Source organism: Maylandia zebra, unplaced genomic scaffold, assembly GCF_041146795.1.
Source record: "Maylandia zebra isolate NMK-2024a unplaced genomic scaffold, Mzebra_GT3a scaffold11, whole genome shotgun sequence".
NCBI lineage: Eukaryota > Metazoa > Chordata > Actinopteri > Cichliformes > Cichlidae > Maylandia > Maylandia zebra.
Genome location: NW_027490041.1, coordinates 5,535,182 through 5,553,828, shown reverse-complemented (window position 1 = coordinate 5,553,828; position 18,647 = coordinate 5,535,182).

Here is an 18,647-nt window from a genome sequence, read left to right as displayed (position 1 = left end):
AGAGATAGAACTTTATGAATCCCTCATGTTTATCCTCCAGGAAATCCAGTTTGTAGCAGCAGAACACCGACAAACTTTTACACAGCACAGAATTAGGATATCAAATAAAGGGGAATAAGAGAATATGAATATAAGCATAAATATGTACATATATACACAGACCTCACACAGAGACAGCAGCTACACTGTGTGTGGATGTGATCCACAGTCACAGCTGTGGGTTTCAGTCAGTGTGTCTCTAACTTCATGGTCACATTTCAAAGCTTATTGGAGCCAGAAGATGTTCAAGTAAAAGATTTATTGCTGTACTCGTCTACCAGGATAACAGGAGGTTCATAAAGCTGTGTAATACTTCAGCTTTACATCATGCAGTAGTAGTTTATTAAACCCCCCAAAATATGACTATCCAGAGTTGGGACCAGGAAGCAGAGTTGCAGTCTTACACGCCTCTCTGCAGCTTCTCTCCTCCTGCTACCCCCCCAAAAACCCATCTCCATAGAGACTGTGTCAGCTTCCAAACAGACAAAAACAAACTAAAAACCAGCAACAAACAACTTAAACATAAACAATCACAAAGAAAGAACAATACAGTATCCACATCTGAACCAAAGAGTAAAGCAGTGAAATGTGGATTATTAAACATTAGGTCTCTCTCCTCCAAGTCTCTGTTAGTACATGTTAGTAAAAACATTTCTGCATTTTACCCATATTTTATTTTTAACTCAAAATCAAAGATTCCAGATTCTCCTACATGTTGGTTTTGAATCAGATAGGACGACAGATTTCAGGTGGCCCTGTGTCTTTCTCTATTACATTTGCCACTGTGTAACTCAAAGTTATTTAAGGACTAGTTTATTTCAATGGATGAGTTTACTGACTGACGCGCAGAAGAAATAGTTCTTTATGGAGCCGAGATGGTGTGAATGATGAGACCAAAGACTGCAATATCTTGTACCAAAAATATATTGAATAAATGGAGGAAAGGGGAAATGGAACAAAATAATTAACACAACACACAACATAAATGCCCACAATTAAATAATAAATCAATGCTGTGATCTTTCTGTGCAAAAGTCCTTTTTGGTCCTCTTCTTTTTAAAGTTCACTTTTAAGGTATTCCTCCTTAGAGTCCAGCTTCATACAAATGGGGAAATATGTCCGTAATCCAAAGACGGCTAAGTGGGGGAAAGAGGGGAAACAAAGAATGGTCCTACCGGCTCGCCACTTCAATATGAAGAAGATTAATTCAAAGGGAGGGAACAAAACCTGACCTGTAGGTCAGAAAAACGTCCATTAGCACATCAAGTTCGATTCAGTTTACCGGTAAACAAATATATTTTTCTGCAAGCCTATGTAACAATGCAAATCATCATCAACCAATGTACAACAGTTAAATTATTAATCATCTTGGCTACGTAGCTTAATCTATACATTCCAGTAGCGTTCGCTACAAACAATACAAAAACAACAATAAAGGAAAACAGCTGTCTAACAGACAGCATAGCCGAATTCAAGGCAACACATAACAATAATCATTCAATCGCACTTTGTTTCAAAGTAAGCCCATTAAAGTGCTTAAGTAAATAAAAGTGTTCAAAAACAGCGGTTTTTGAGCCGGAGTTCTGCTCGCGGTGGGAACGCCGCCGCAAAAAGTCATTTTTTAATCGCGGAAACGATCGGCTGGTTACTGACAACCAAAAGGTTGTTTTTGGTAGATATTAAAGATCATGGGTGGGCGGGGCAAATGGAGCAGTTTTCTACAGTCGAGTAAAATTCCAGGAAAGAGCTGGGTGTGGCTTTCCTTTAAATCACATGATCAACAGCTTTAAGATGGAGGCAACTCGCTCAGTGTTTCCTGTTTCATTCTTAGACTGTGGCGATGGTAAGTAGCAGCTTTTCACTTGTTACCTGGCATCTTTTCAGCCACCAATGATAGTCATTGTATGTTATCAACATTTCACTAACTATGTTTTCTCTCATGTTTAAAATAGGCCGACCAAGAGCAAAATAGGTATGTCTGCAGACTCTGCTGTAGCCAAAGTTATCAGATCTCCTGTGTTTTTAAATCCCTAACTGCTCGATCATTATCATTTTAGAAGACAACAATTTCTCAAAGGAGGTTCAAAACTAATGCCTACAAGATTACCAAGAGGAGGGTTCGGGGCTCTTACATGACTCTGGGAAGTCAACACTTGGTGGATGAGGTGTGTTACCTTTGACACTTTTAAGACAGTCCTGTTTATCACTACTAACAATAAGCAAATATGTTTTCACTCAACAGATCCTTCACAGCATGTTGTTTCTGGGCAAAATCAACAACATCCCCTTTTCTCCAGAAGAAATCTTCCCTAATCCTTTTGTTTTGGGTTCTTTAATGAGAAGATATCCCAGGCCTTTTAAGTTGTATTCGACTCAGCTTCCCAGGCGAAGTCCCTTCTCCTGTGTGCTCGACATGGTAAGATAACTCTTCTCACATTTTCAGTCAATCTGACAAACTTCCAGTTTTTAGGAAAGTATAATGCAAAGTGCTTTTTTACTGAGAAATCCAAAGAAAATCCATACTGTACCTTATACTTCAACATATGCTTCTAGCTATACTTCTCCACCAAACACAGAGACTGCAGGAGAGCTGGAGACTTGCTTCAGAATTTGTTAGTTCTAAATAATGTCTAACAGACTCATTATTGGAGATGCTTACAGTCTTCAAGGCGTATATGATGCTGTCACTGTGTAGCTGCTGGATCTGTTAAGCTCAAAGACTCTAAATTCAGCGTGTTTTGACAGCCCGGCATAGCAAAATAGAAAAAAAAAGGTCAATTAGCAAATTTAATTATAAATTAGTGAGAACAAAGATGGATTTTTGCTTATTGATTTAAAATTAAATAGATTTTTGTGACATGTTTCACCCCCTATCTTAAAATGTCTAAACCAAAAGCATCCAATGGTCCTGCATAGTTAAACAAGTCAAGCAGCGAAACAAACATGTTGATCAACTTTCTATGAAAAACAACTATATAATCAGGTGCAACACTTTGACCAGATCTGTAACTGTTTTCAGATCGTCCTGCAAAATAACTCAGAGAATGAAGAGCAAATAAAGCAGAGTCTGCAAGATCTCCTCACAGACTTGGACTTAGAAGAGAATAATAAAAAAACAGCTTTCGTCTCGTCCACCATCTGCATTTCTCAAAAATCCCAAACCAACAAATCAGAAAGGTACTACGGAGTCTCCATGTCCACCAAAGGTCCTAACGCTGGGAAAATTATGATTGCTGCCTCCTGTCTTAGCAAATGGCATAAATATGTATCTGGTGCGGTGATGACCTATTATCCAAACACAGTCCAGAAAGATTACTTTGATGGAACAATTGAAGTACCTGGAAATATCAGGTGTGAGGCTTTTTGTCTCCGTGATGGTGCCAGAATGAAGCCTTGCAGATCATGTAAGAATTTGTTTGGCTTGAACACAGAAGACCTCAGAGAGTGGCCATATGGTAACTGTGCTGAAGCTGAGAGCCTGAGCAATTTGCTTGAAAATGAGAGAGAAGTTGAAACACATGTGGATGAATACTCAGCTGAAAAGGACAACAGGCAGAGAGCTGAGGATGAGGTTGATGGGTTCTTAGAACCGTGTTGCAAAGGATTCGGTTTAACTGGACAGGTGAATTTTACAACCCAGAACAAGAGTGAGATTTCATGAAATCATTTGCATTCATCATTCTGATAAATCAAAGATTCTCTGCTCTGACAGCATCTGTGTGGATTTTCTGTAATCACAGAGACGTGTATAAGCATGTTTACTTTCCATCTCCATGTAATTGTCACATTTAATAATTAAAACTGGCTTCTATGGGTTTTTGTTTGTTTGCTTACATATCTAGTGTTTAATGCAATATGAAGCATTATCAGACAGCATTTATTGGGAAGAATCCCATGTTTATACTGGTCTGTACCCAGGGTACACAGAAAATAAAAACACATGTTTTCTTATTATGATCCCAACTATAATTTACTTAAGCAAAAGCACTACATGTGTAGTTATAATATTTATAGCAGTTACTGTTGAGCTTTAAATTTATCATCTTAAATGTTTATATGCTGATTATATTGCTTTATATAAGAAAGGCCTAACTCTGAGTACACTCTGTGCCAAAAAGTGCTGACAGGAAACTGCATGCTTTTGCAGAAACGTGCTTTTGCAGCTAGAAAGTGAAGCTGATATATATCAGTTTTAATTAGTTTTTACCAACTGCTTGCTAGGGCAATCCCACGAGTTTGGTGTTTTTGTATTGAACATGATTCCAAGTGCTTTCTATAACACATAGCAGAGGTGCCACAACAAAGACTGAGAAGAGGACAGGAAGAGACAGTGAAAGAGATGCACTCCTTCGCCATTCATGTTAAAGCGTTGCATAGCTTTAATTTTAGAGAGTGTTGCATAACTTTAGTCATTTTTCTACCACAGGTGAAGCCAAGAATTGTGAAGCTCTCTTTTGGCCAAATACCAGAATCTGTAAGAAGAAGAAAAAACAAACAATCAAATAGGTCATTATTAAGAGGACAACAATCTCTTGATGATTATCCACAGTGTCTTTGATAACTCTGAGATACAAACTGTCAAGTATATACACATCCCAGCAAACAATAGCTGTGTTTGACTAAAGCGATTAATAACAAGGACAGAGCTACAATCACTACAGTCAAACATAAAGGGCTTAATCCTGAATCCAAGTCTGAGCTGTGATGCCGTTGGTGCTGAAAGCTGCTCAGATCCTGAAGCTGCACGTTTTGTCTCTCTCTAACCAAACCAGCAGCAAAAGAAGACACATTTCGCTTGACATAAACATTGTCATGAATTCCCTCTTACTTTTGCTGGTTTGCTTCCACCACCATTAAAACACACACAGAAAAACAACACAGCACAGCTCTCTGCCTCTCTCAGTGTACTTTAAGAACACCGTTTCCCATCTCAAATCTCTGTTTTTGGCATTATTCGCTTGCTTGTTATGAAGCAGTCTACCGTTGTTTACAGCCATTTTTTTTAATGACTTCCGACAAGACAGCCTCATTTCTGCTGTTCAATACCAAATTTTATTTTATTTTTATTTCAAATTAAGTGAAACTGCAAAATGCTCTGCTGTGTCTCTATTAAAACCTCTTATTAAAACCTCTGAATCACTTCAGCAGCATCAGCCAATGTACATTTGTTGAGTCGTGGTTCTCGTCTGCTTTTGTTCTACTGCAGAATAATATTTTTAAGGTTATCTACTGTAAAAAGCTAGGCCAGGAAAATCTCCTTCATGGTTTTGTGTTTTATCCTCAGTTACTTTGACACAAAAGCATCTGCTGTGATGCTCACACCTCTGATGAAGTTTCACAAGTGTCAGTACTGATAAATGATCAGAATTATAATGTTTCTGACTCTCTGAGTAAGAATTAAATGGAATCTAATTGGGACCTTGTGAATTGGAATTGAACAGGTTCTAGAAATCAGTGATGATACTCAGCTCCAATACCCACCTATGATATTAGGCTGACGAACGCTGACTGGGTTTCATTTACCAGCTTTTTATGTTCTTCCTGCAGTTTCCTCCCCACATCACTCATCTTAACTTTTTTCCAGTCCTCCTCAGTCTAAACAGAACACACAACAATACAAAGAAAAGCTCAGGTGATTGATCTCTAACACTAGGCATCCCCAGTCTTATTCTTAGCAGTCTAACTTCTCACCATATCTTTGAAGGCCTCTCCATTGTAGTAGCGCTTGGATGCTGGATACTCTATCGTTTTGTCACATAGTTCCAGGAAACTGGAAGCCACCAGATGCAGCTCCTCTCCGTCATAGCCGTACAGCTTTTTGTCCTCACGCGTCATCAGCACAAGCTCGTCACATGGACATGAGGTGCCCTTTACCACACCAATAACCTGCATTTTTACAATCTCGGGAAGGTAGAATTTTCCCCAGGCGTTAACTTCATCATCATCCCCGTTGTATTTGGTGTTCTCAAGCTCTTCTATCCACAGTTCAGCACCACTTGGCTTCTTCAGGTGAACGCACATGCTTTTGTTTTTGGAAACAAAATCTTTCACCCATTTCAGGTACTTTTCACCTGGAAAGAAGCAGACAAGGAAATATGGATGAATGTAGAAGTGTTGGAAAAGACAAATAGCAAGGTTATCCTACAGCAGTTTGTGAAAATGTTGTATCTTGAAATAAGCAGGCAAAATGAGGATCTCACTTATCTCATATGTTCTGACTACCGACTTTCTTCAGTTAAAGGACAAAAAAAGGGCACACTGGAGGCTGACAGAGTGTGCAATGGTGGGAATCATTTTGCAGAACTCACTAAAGTTTGTTTCTCCTGGAACAAGCTTTTTACACTTCGGCAAATGAAAATACTGTGTTAAACTAAAAAAGAGCACCAGACCAAGGTCTACAGTACTAACAGAAAAGCATGCCGTTACCTGTTGCCTGTCGACACAGCTGCTGATCTTCCTCACCAAAAAAATGAGGATCCCTGAAAGGAATAGAAAGGTTATGTTAAAATGAATGACTGTCACGGTGATCATGGGAAGCTCCAAAATATCACAATAGCTACGAAATCACAAAATGCAGTGTGATGTCTGTAAGCACCAAACATGACATCTCTGCAAATTCATCTTGAAACATGTAGGTACCTCACACGTACAGCTGCAGCCATCTCAGCCATTTATCACTGTGGCTGCCAAGTGGCAGCCACTTCACAAGCGCATGGCACAACATAGAAGAGCCACCTCCACAGGACAAGACTCAGCAGTCCATCTGCATCTTAAGGATAAAGGACACTCTTTCGAGGATGCTAATGTTCACATTTTGGACAGAGAGGACAGATGGTTTGAAAGAGGAGTGAAAGAAGCATCTATGTCCACTGTGAGCGACCATCTTTGAACAGAGGCGGGGTTTACGACACCAACTCTCTGCCATCTATAATCCAGTTTTGAGATCCCTTCCCAGACGCCTTAACGCCCACTCACATCCTGGGCCATCTGACCTCAGGAATTCGCATGATAAGGTGGGGCCAGGTTTCACAATGAACACACCCGAAACTGGCTGATTGGGGCCCACACCCAGTTTCACACCTTGGCTCAGGCAATTAGAGGATCATCAGGGGGTCCTTTTGTCCCTCTGTGGGGGGAAACTCCCACTAGGTTTATATCTGGGACTCTCCACCATTTGACCTTAGAACTGAAGAAGCTTCTCGGATGAGAGGTGAAACGTCTTCAAGTAACTTAAAGAAGTCCAGACGCTTTTCTTTGCAAGCTCCTTTGACTACGATGACCTGGATGACTGAGAACCTTCACAGACATAAGGTGAATGTGACAAACAAAGCGCCTTCTTGTTCTCTGTGATAATGTAAAGTTATTAATGAAAAAACAAACGAGTAAAAAACGGACTGGAAACATGTCTTCAATCAAAACTCGACAAAAACAAAGAAACAGCCTCACTTCTCTGCGACGCTCCCTAAAAATGACGTTACGTGTTATGTACCAGAGATTTCTATACAGCCCTTTATCAAGCCGAGAGAAAGTGACGCAAAACCCTCCAACTAATAACGACTAGCAGAGAGGCTCAGCTGAGTGTAGTTACCTGGTTTGCAGACGCATACAGACGTTTCCTGTCCTCTCGGACGCAGCTGTGATAGAACATGTGGTGCATTACCGCCACCAACTGGCTTGGAGTGAGGACCGGAAATCGCTCATGCCAAATCAAAAAAAAAAACCATAAAGAAAGATTAAGTGAAGAGATAAATGAATACATTAAATCAAGAAGAAAAAAACCCACCACCGGACATATACATCCTCATATCCTTCTGTACAAATGAGTTTGTTTTAGAAACTGAAAAAAGCCACAAAACCTTCACATCTAGAAATCCTTTGCAGTAAAACTTGTTTTTTGGCAGGTTCCACAGGTTTTGAATCAGTTTTCTTCTTTATTCCTGATAATTTTGACAATGAAAAAGAACATGTTCTATAGGGCTTTGGAGTTGACGTCACGCCGCAATGCATTGTGGGAGCGCGGCACCATTTTCGAGGTCTACGAATCAAAACAAACACACTGTGTTGGAACGACGATTACAAGATGCTTAAAAGCAGCTCAAAAGAGAACGGACTGTATAGAGACCGATTGCGTCCAGAGGCGAAGCGGCGGTACTTGCAGAAAATAGCGTGCAGTGGAAATGTGGACCCGTATGAAATACGGCCGTGGAGTAGAAACCCTGAAGACGTAGCCTGACATATTTTCGTACCTTATCTGTGGAGTCAGCGCGTACAAGTCGTCATTCAAACAAAGGTAAGTCAGCTCGAGTACTGCGTGTGAAATGCGTTTGATTTCCCTGCAAACATTCACATTAGTGCAGCATAAATTCATTCATGAGGGGAAATTACAGTGAGAACATGTGGAGGCTGTTAGAGGGAGAAGATAGTGAGTTCAGTGCAGGGCTGTGCAGAGAGGTTTAAAGGGGCGGGTGCTCAAAGTTAAAAAGGGGCACATTGAACCAGGCTGAATAACAACAACACACATTCATCAAGAATCTAATATGGGAAGGGCAGGGCTGTGTTGGTCTGAGACTGTAGACATTAAAAAGTCCACAGGAGAGATGGTAGCTGATTAAACAAGTGTCATGAGATAATAACAAAATGCAAAGATTGGTGACAGCGCTTGGAACCATAAGGCAACAAAAAACTATGTATGTAAAAAAAAAAAAAAAAAAAAAAAAAAAAAATATATATATATATATATATATATATATACACACAGTGGGGCAAAAAAGTATTTAGTCAGCCACCGATTGTGCAAGTTCCCCCACTTAAAATGATGACAGAGGTCAGTAATTTGCACCAGAGGTACACTTCAACTGTGAGAGACAGAATGTGAAAAAAAAATCCATGAATCCACATGGTAGGATTTGTAAAGAATTTATTCGTAAATCAGGGTGGAAAATAAGTATTTGGTCACCTCAAACATGGAAAATCTCTGGCTCTCACAGACCTGTAACGTCTCGAAGGACACCAGGAAAAGTATTGTAGACCTGCACCAGACTGGGAAGAGTGAATCTACAATAGGCAAGCAGCTTGGTGTGAAGAAATCAACTGTGGGAGCAATCATCAGAAAATGGAAGACATACAAGACCACTGATAATCTCCCACGATCTGGGGCTCCACGCAAGATCTCATCCCGTGGGGTCAAAATGATCATGAGAACGGTGAGCAAAGATCCCAGAACCACACGGGGGGACCTGGTGAATGACCTGCAGAGAGCTGGGACCAAAGTAACAAAGGTCACCATCAGTAACACACTACAACGGCAGGGAATCAAATCCCGCAGTGCCAGACGTGTTCCGCTGCTGAAGCCAGTGCATGTCCAGGCCCGTCTGAAGTTTGCCAGAGAGCACATGGATGATACAGCAGAGGATTGGGAGAATGTCATGTGGTCAGATGAAACCAAAGTAGAACTTTTTGGTATAAACTCAACTCGTCGTGTTTGGAGGAAGAAGAATACTGAGTTGCATCCCAAGAACACCATACCTACTGTGAAGCATGGGGGTGGAAACATCATGCTATGGGGCTGTTTTTCTGCCAAGGGGACAGGACGACTGATCCGTGTTAAGGACAGAATGAATGGGGCCATGTATCGTGAGATTTTGAGCCTAAACCTCCTTCCATCAGTGAGAACTTTGAAGATGAAACGAGGCTGGGTCTTCCAACATGACAATGATCCAAAACACACCGCCCGGGCAACAAAGGAGTGGCTCCGTAAGAAGCATTTGAAAGTCCTGGAGTGGCCTAGCCAGTCTCCAGACCTCAACCCCATAGAAAATCTGTGGCGGGAGTTGAAAGTCCGTGTTGCTCGGCGACAGCCCCAAAACATCACTGCTCTCGAGAAGATCTGCATGGAGGAATGGGCCAAAATACCAGCTACTGTGTGTGCAAACCTGGTAAAGACCTATAGTAAACGTTTGACCTCTGTTATTGCCAACAAAGGTTATGTTACAAAGTATTGAGTTGTATTTTTGTTATTGACCAAATACTTATTTTCCACCCTGATTTACGAATAAATTCTTTACAAATCCTACCATGTGGATTCATGGATTTTTTTTTTTCACATTCTGTCTCTCACAGTTGACGTGTACCTCTGGTGCAAATTACTGACCTCTGTGCAAGTTCCCCCACCTAAAATGATGACAATCGGTGGCTGACTAAATACTTTTTTGCCCCACTGTATATATCAGCAATCAATCAGAAAATCATTGGTTCATATTACAATTAAATATGAACAGGCTCCTTAGATGTAAGCAGTTCAGATCTGATGTCATTTACATTCTTCACACAGCACATTCGTCCAGGCTGACAGGTAAACATAGAACTAATCTCAGGTAACATGACTCATAGTAGAGATCCAGTAAGAAAGATTGCAGGCTCTAATATTATTACCACACAATCCAAGGACACACCAACAGCTCAGATTTGTAGAACTATTTAAACAAATGTCTTCTGAATATTCAATTCAGGTTCACAGTGGGGGGGGGGGGGTTTCGTGGAATTTTTTAAATAAAGTCTGCAACACAGAAAGAGCTGTGATCAAGCTATTTATTACTGCGCCAACACACATCAAACATCACAGTTCAGTCATGTCAGCGCTGCCACAGAGGTCGTGCTCCTCCTCCTTTACGCCTTCCAAGGAAGAGGGAGGAAGTTACAAACTGATCCTACCACACTTCACGTGTCTCGCTATGAAACCTAACGCATCAATGGTTGTGCTGTTTTGTGCCCTTGGCCTTATCAGCACCTGTAAAGGGAGTTGTTTTCTCAAACTGCTGAAGTAAGTTCATCTAGTTTTAGCAACTTTCACTGAACAGTAACAGTGTCACAACTAAGCATATGCATAAGCACTTAAACACTTTAAATGAGAATAACAGAACATTTCTATTACAGAGGCTGGAACCTGTCCCAGTAGTAGGTAGAGCACACCTGGACAGGTCACCAGTCTGTCAGAGGACTAACACAGAGACAGACATCAGAGTAACAAATCTATTTAAAATTAATGTAAGTTTGCTGCAGCTGTATGTATGAACATGTGTTTCTGTGCTCACAGTCCACCTCTCAGGAACCTGCAGTTCACTTTTAGTCTACTTTAAACAGACCTCACAAAAGGCTGATGTGGCTGGATCAGTAGTCTGATTTGAGTACGATACCTTTGGCCAGGGATTCATCTGGTGCATCGCTTCACTGCAGTCTTACGTATTTTCCCCACACCTGAATAAAAAAATACTGATATATACAAATAACAGCTTCAGCTGATGCAGCCTGACTCAATCCTAGATGTTCAGCACACAGAGACACAGAGGTGCCGTTTAAAGTTTAGTGTTAACCTGAGTCACTGATCATTTGCAGTATTACAGAGTCTGGCAGTCTTTGCATGATGTCCACGTCACTGTAAGTTTCTAGCTGACTTCACTGCAATTTCAATTTCAATTTCTGCTGTTCACAAACGCTGTCCATCTAATCTGACTGAGCTGGAGCTGTTTTGCAAAGAAGAATGGGCAAAGATTTCAGTCTGTAGATGTGCAAAGCTGGCAGAGACAGACCCTAAAAGACTGGCAGCTGGAACTGCAGCAAAAGGTGGTTCTACAAAGTGTTGACTCAGGGGCTGAATAATTAGGCACACCCCACTTTGCAGTTATTTATTTGTAAAAAATGTTTGGAATCATGTATGATTTTTGTTCCACTTCTCACGTGTGCACCACTTTGTGTTGGTCTTTCACCTGGAAGTCCAATAACATTGATTCATGTTTGTGGCTGTAATGTGACAAAATGTGGGAAAGTTCAAGGGGGCCGAATACTTTTGAAAGCCACTGTATATGTAGACACAGGACTACAAGTAGAAGATCAGACATGAAAGTGGAGATAACACAGAAGACCTGCAGCAAAGGTCAGAGGTCAGACTGGGCCCCTGGATTCAACAATGAGCCAATGATCATCAAGCAGTGACTAAAGCAGAGCCCTGACCTTCTGACATTCATCACACAGTCAGAACAAATGTCTGCTGATGACTTCATCTCATGAAACGACTGATAGATGTCAGTTCATTGATCAGCTGAGCTGCTGATCTTCATCGTCACAGAAACATTCAGCTTGTTTCAATCAGTAAATAACTCCCACTACTCCCAGTTTGAACTGTTCCCACTCAAAATGCTGTGAGAACAATGATCATTGTAGAACTTCACGAACATCACGTGTTGTTTTCCACATGTAAGATCAGCAAACACACAGAAACTTCCTGTTGCCACACACGGCCTCTAAAATCTCTTCCACGCTTTCTGTCTGAAGTCCACTCTCTGTGTCGGATCCACAGGAAACAACAAGATCTTATTAACATGGTTTTCAATGTGTCTCCTTCCAAAAAGTCCAACCAATGAACAAATGTGTGTATTTGTGGAGGCCGAACAAAAGCATGACACATTTCTCTGTTTCTATAAACTGGAGTCAAACACAAACATGAAGAGTTTCACTGACAGACTCCAAAATGCCCCCACAGTGGATCAAAGGGAAATCCTACAGTGTGGCCAGAGACTCTTAATGGCTCCAACATCAACACATCCACAATGTTGGATCCAGTTCTGCCTCACAGAGTTACTAAGACACACCCTCTGCCAGCATCACAACAGCTCCACCTGCTCCACCTGCCTCCTCAGCATCTGTACACCTGAAGAGAAAAGAAAGGCTCCAACAGCTCAAATCTACAAAGGATTCATGAAGTTTCATCCAACAATAACATGTTTGCCTTCCACAGTGTGCTGTTAGACACCACTGTACCTCTGCCATTTCAAAAAGAGCAGCTTGGGAACATTTTGGCTCCAAACACTTTGTGTTTAAGTTCTTTGTTTTCTTTGTGAAGCCGACAACATCTGGAGCTTTGTGACTCATAGAAACATCATTTTGTTCTTTAGATGACAGCAGATTGGGACTGAATAATCAATCACTATCAAACCAATAAAGACAAACATGCTGATTTTACAGGAACTTTGTTGGAGAAGCTGCAAAGACATGAAACTGGTGGAGATCCCAAACCAGTTGATAGTGCTGGTTATTCCAAATAAAGCTGTTTCCCTTTGAGATGAAATGACTTTGTGTCCTGATATATAATAAAGATGTTGTTGTTTTTGAGCCCCTGTATTAAAAGTAGTTTAAAGTCAGCTTGAGTTTGATGTCTTTATGTCAAAGCTGCTCATGATGTTGAGCTGCTGATGGAATAAAAACAATATAAAAGCATGTAGTCCAGACTTAAATGCAGCCTGTTGTTAGCTGAGGTCCACACACAGTGTTTGACAGTGTAAAGTGTGTGAAAGGGCTGCTGGTGGAGCTCACTAGGATGAGCAGGTGACCACGAGGTGGAGAGCAGCTGGCCTGGCTTTGACCCGGGCCACGCCCCCTTTCTCTCTGCTTTGCTGTCACTTATCTTCACTGCTCTGTCCAATAAAGCTGAAAAAGGCCCCGAATCAAAGAAATCTGCTGCAGCCTCTGAAATGTCTTCTGTTTCCTTCCCGACGGCTTTTTCACCGTCAGCCCATCAGACAGTCCAGCAGCATTTATGATGATGTCATGATGTTGAAGAGGCTGCTACGGTGGCCTCCCATGACCCCCAGCCTCATCACAGCTGAGATGCAGACATTTGAAAACATTCAGCAGACAACTGAATAACAGTCCAACACAACAGTCTGTGTGCAGACACACACTGACCTTTCATATAGTCAAACACAGCTGGTTGAGTCATTTCTCTGTGAGTCTAAAGTGAATCTAGTATTTGAAAGTCCACTTCCTGTATTTGTTGTTGAAGACTTCTTCAGCTTCTTCTCAAGGACATCAGCTGCTTGTTTGGCAGCAGAGGCAGTTAAGAAGCTTCCTGAAAAACACTGAACAGTGAGTTCACTGTGGCATATGACAGATTCAGCTTTCTGTGTGCAAATGTGTCTGTGTCGACCTTTCAAATGCTGTTGAATCCAAAACATCAGCGGCTCCTCGGCTGCTCACTTCATGCACTTCTGTCTGTGTGACAGTCCAATGACATCACAGCTGTTTCCAGCCCCAGTGTCTCAGGACTGGACACCTTTAAACATGTCGAGGATCAAACAGCGTCCAGCTAAACACACATGAAACTATCAGAGCTGACAATCATTCCAATAACATCTAATGGTTCATGTATGTAGACACAGGACTACAAGGAAATGGCTCTCAGCATCTGGCTGTGGGAACACATGAGTCCCTGTTTGTGTTCAGATTGTGTGCATGTTTTAGACGTGTGTCACATGTAGAAACACAACAATCCCACAATGACACACAGATGTGTTTGACACAGCTGTGCAGCTGTAAGTTGTTTCTAATGATTCATTGAAGCTCTTCTAACATTCTGGAGACGATCAGTACATGAATCTGTTCAACACGGCAACAATTTGACTTCAGTGTGAACGTTTGCATTAAATAACCTTCTTCATCCAGCTGACAGCATCTTCATCCTATGATGTGAACAGTTCCTCCTGTTGATGACAAACCTCTGACAGGATCTGCTTGAGGAGCTTTTTCATGTGCAGCTCTCTGAGCTCAGGGCTGAGCTGCTGTTTCATCTTTAAGAGCTGCTGCCTCCTCGCCGGACTTGTTCTCCTCTTCTTCTCCTAATGACACCATTTCTGCTTCATATAAAATTCAATAAAGATGCTGACATGTATCTGTAGCAACAACATCATTGAATCTAGAACAACTGGAGCCAAACCAGTGGCTCTGCTGGGATCACTGGTGAGCCAACACTTCCTTGTTGATGCAGATTTCAGGGCTTCCTTTTGCTCCTCCGTTATAACTGTTCTCTCTTCTCAACACATGATGACACAAAGGAATCAGCAGTGACAAAGATGATGCTGAAGAGAAGCACACACTTCACACATATAACAGACCAGTGCAGTTACACACACCTCTGCTCGACATCAGGCCTCAAACAAAGACACAAAACACTAACTTGACTCCAAACAGAAGACATTCTCGCAAAAAAAATCACGGTTTTAGTAACGCAGTAACGCAGCGTTCCTACGGGAAAGTAACGGTAATCTAATTACTGTTTTTGCAATAGTAATCCCTTACTTTACTCGTTACTTCAAAAAAATAATGGGATTACGCGTTACTGGAGCGTTGTTCTCCTCTGTAACAAAGCAGTGATAAAGGAATAGATGCTGATTTTATTAACTTGTGTCTTTGTGCTGCTGGATTCAGTCTGAAGCAGGCAGCAGTGCTGAACCTACCAGTGTAAATGTGATGGTGGAAGCAGAGGCCAGCACTTGGCAGTGCTAAACACAATAAAAGACTCACAAGTTCCTGCTCAAAGGTCAGCTGCCTTCAGATCAATCATTAACCTGCAGCAGGTTGTGGCCTGATGTGTTTGTAAGAGTTTCACTTTCAGGAGGAGAAGATTTAAACGAGTCACACAAATGTGAACTACAAAGTCTGTGACACACAATTTATGCAAACTGCATGAAATCTGACCTGAAGAAATCCAGTCTTCTGCCTGTTGTGGTTGGGACAGCTGCTCGTAGGAGAGTTTGTTTGTAGGAGGTGGAGATGTTCTCAGATCAAGTGCGTAATCGTCTCTTTGTGTAGACGCTAAAAGCTGTGAGCCAAAACTCTCTGCTCTGAAACTCTTCACTCAGTCCTCACGCTGAGAGTTTAGAGGCTGAACTTCTTGTTCCTCCATAACACTTTTCATGAAACAGCAGAAATGAGCTTGTGTTTCTCAGCAGTGCGCACACAGAGAACCGATCCTCTCTGCTCAGTCTGAACAAATCAAAGTGAAACGTCAGTGAAAACACAGCTGCTGATCAAACTGTGTCAGATTAATGCCTCAATGTTTCACTGTGAGGTTAAAAAATACATAAAAATGATTTAAAGAAGTAGGAGGCAGATTTTCACAATAAGAGCACTTTGTTTTTAATTCAGTTAATGTCAAACTGTCATCAACACCTCTGTGTTGTCTCTGAGCAGATTCAGGCATTACTCAAATAATAAAGGCTTTTTTTCACTATTATACTTTTCATTAGTCTCCAGGTTGATGATTATAAACAGAATTATTAAAGTTTTTATCATTTCAGGCTGAAAATCAACATGAATTTGGTTCTAATCAAAGAAGCTCCTTTAATGTGTGTCATTAAAATCCTCACACAGACTTAAAAAGGCGACATTAACATTAAAATAAATGAAAGAAGCTTCAGCTGAGAGCTTCATGCAGTCATCATCAGCAGCTCATAGCAGTCACAGCTCTTTATTACACAGCTTTGCAGGAATTAAAGTGGCTGAAGTGTCAGAGTTTGTGTGAGAAGCTGCTTCATGGACAGCTGTACACACGTCTTTATTATTTCTTCATAAATCAAACACACAGGTTTGTCTGCAGATGATTTAAAGTGTGTCGTTGTGCAGTTAAAGCTGTTTGTGTGACGCCCTGACCTCCTGTGAATGAAACAGCCAATCAGATCCATCAGAGAGAGAGCAGGAAGTGTTGTGTGTTTGTGACAGAACAAGGAAACAGTGATGATGATGAACATAAAGGTCCTCTGATGTTTCCTGTTACAGTAACGCTTGTTCATCTGTTGCTCTCCTACACTTTCCTATAAATAAAGGAGAAAAAGTCCGTTTAGTTTCATTTCCTACAGCTCAGAGTTACACTTCACATTCCTGCTGTCACATCAAAAAGCTTCACTTTGGTCCAACATCTACATGTTAACATGAAACACAGACAGACTCAGAACATCTGGAACATCTGCAATTTGACCCAAACTGTTATAGCCAGGATATTTTATTTTATTTATTTATATTCTGCCTGTTAGCTTAGCACAACAACAACAACAACAAAAAGGCGCTCTCTCACCCAGGAAACACGCAGAGAGAGAGAGAGCGTCACCCTCTAACCATGGCAACCGTAATGCTGCCACCTAGAACATAAGAACATCACAGCTGTCAAACAAAACCCAAATTGTCCTGACCGCCACAATATGAAACAGGGAAGTACCGCCGTGTAATCCATTTACTTCAACAAAGTAACTGTATTCTAAATGCCACCTTTTTAAACGGTAACTGTAACGGAATACAGTTACTCATATTTTGTATTTTAAATACGTAACGGCGGTGCATGTATTCCATTACTCCCCAACACTGTATATATATATATATATATGCCTCTCCCCACCGCAGGGAAAAGGGTAACACCACCTGGGTCTGGGTGCAGTTCCCCCCTCCAGGGGCAAGGGTACCTAGACCCGGTTTGTAGAGTACGCTTGGGGAGTGTGATCGTGTGTACAGCGTCTCTTTATATCTGTCTCCACGTCGGTTGAGTGTGGAGTAAGTGCATATGAGAGCATGAGGGGGGGAATGGATGTTTGTGTCTGTGTGTGCCTGTATGTCTGTGTCTATATGTCAGGTTGGGTATCAGACGCCCCACCACCACTTCCCCTGCCAGTGGCGGACTCCCTCAGGTGTCGGTGCGTTGGTGGTTCTTTGTGTCTGGGGATGGGCGTCCAGGTACACACCGGCTCACTCCTTGGCGGCCGCTTATCGGGGCCTGGAGCCTGGGGCTCGCTCGGGCCACTTCGGAGGTGGGGTGCCCCCGGCCTCTCGGCCTGGGGCTCGGTCACTCAGGCACAGCTGGCTGCCGGCGGAGCTCACGGGCGCGTCACTGCAACCCCCCCTGGCTTCTGCTCCGCGGCTGCTGAGTGAGCCCTCATCTGGGACTCTCCTCAGCTCTTTCTGGGACAGTGGCGCGGCTGCCCCTCTGTTGGTCTTCCTTGGTCTCTTGTGTTCTGGGGGCCTCTGGATGTCTGGAGTTTTGATCTCCTCCATACCTGCTTCATGCCCTGGAGGACGGGGCTGTGGCCCCCCCACACCCTCTAGCAGATCATTACATGAAGGAACCTTTTAAAAACAAGCGCGTCCATGCTCACAGGTGTACACACGGGTGATCACACCCACAAACTACACCCTTTTTGGCTCCTACCTCAAAGCACACTGTGTTCTGTTGATCTTATGTGCTGCACAATAATGTTTAATATTTAGTATTTACTGTCATATTCCCATAGATCATCGTGATGTTGTTTATTATGTTGCTCTCTTTTTTTGCTTGTTTTCTCTTTTTTCTTTCTCAACAGGTGATCGATAGATGCATTTTGATCGATGGATGTATTTTTTGTCTGTTTGTTATGTTGGTTTTTTGTTTTTTGCCCTTTATCACCGTCCCTCTTCCCCGCTGTTTTTCTTTCCCTCTTTCTTTCCCCAGTCAAGTCTGTCCCATATTTAACAAGTGAAAATAAAATAAACAATAAAAGGTGAATCAAATGGACCATTTGGTGAAGTAAATCCGTTGGGCATCTTTCTTCGTCTTTAGACAATAATTAAAATAATAATAATAAAAAGAGCCAAACGGGACAGGCAAAAAAAAAAAAACTACACAATCATTTTCCTCCAATGACGACTTTTCACTTGCAGAAATGGTCCTGTGTGATTTCCAGGCTGTGATATAAAAACTAGTTCCTAATGGCAGCGACTCACTCAGTAAACATGTGTTTCCTTCACCAACCTCACAC